Here is a 1,017-nt window from a genome sequence, read left to right on the forward strand (position 1 = left end):
CGGAGTTCTGGTCTTTCATTTTCACACGATGTTGTGGTCTTTCATTTCCACACGCAGCTGCCCTTTGTCAAATGCATAAGATTCTTACCATGTTGAAGATGAAAATCATTTCCAAATCTCCACTCCAATTCTTCCTTCGTTTTATTTTAGAATTGGAACTTATCTTTCTCAATTCTAAAAATAAATTACACAAAGTTTTAATTTAGGTAAATATTATTAAGAAATCATTTTGGGTTTAACGTTAATTACACGGCCCATGTAGATTTTTCTTTTCTCTTGGTTAGCTTATAAATATTCGAGCAAGAAAGTGCTATATATCATCGTCCTCTGTAGTTGCAATTGGCATGGTGAAAATGGCTTTCCTTAAGAGCTCTCAAGTCATGTTGATGGCCCTTTTCGTAGGAATCATCCTTCTCATGTCCTCTGAGGTCGCTACTGCAACAACACAACTTAAATTTGGTCAGTATATTTAGAGGACTTCCCACACATGTATTTTATATATGTTTCTCATAAACATGCCAGTGATGACATCTCCATATATTTAGTCTTATTATCCTCTTTATACATATAAGAGAGAAAATGGTGACTAATATTTAAGACAAATGTCTACCTTGATATGTTGCAGGACGAAGGGTTCTAGGCGTACCAAATGACGACTACCATGATCATCCAATTGGCTATCCCGTAGGAAGGGCAGGATACCAATACCCTCCTCCATAACCATAGTCATGTAGAAATTCAAATAAAATTTGCTACCTGAATAAGAGATTAGCTAAGATGCTATCTGATGATGTCTACAGATAATTAAGGGTGACTGTGAGTTATGCTTATGCTTGATGCTTGAATCGTGGGGTCAGAATATATTTAGTATTGTGAAGCAATATGTAAGGCGGAATTATCAACAAAATAATACATCTGGATGATGTTAGTATTGGGATGTATAAGATTGATGAGTATCTTAAAAGAGATGTATTTCATTTCTGGCTTTATACATTAATCTCCTTGTGTTGGATGTCA

General features: G+C 35.2%; 1 long non-coding RNA gene across 1 annotated transcript; it reads left to right on the forward strand.

The window, feature by feature from the left end:
- The first annotated feature begins 345 nt into the window (after positions 1-345).
- On the forward strand, positions 346-1,017 carry LOC117907548. Its single transcript, XR_004650016.1, has 2 exons — positions 346-459; positions 626-1,017. It is a non-coding gene; the product is annotated as an uncharacterized LOC117907548 (long non-coding RNA).

Source organism: Vitis riparia, chromosome 18, assembly GCF_004353265.1.
Source record: "Vitis riparia cultivar Riparia Gloire de Montpellier isolate 1030 chromosome 18, EGFV_Vit.rip_1.0, whole genome shotgun sequence".
NCBI lineage: Eukaryota > Viridiplantae > Streptophyta > Magnoliopsida > Vitales > Vitaceae > Vitis > Vitis riparia.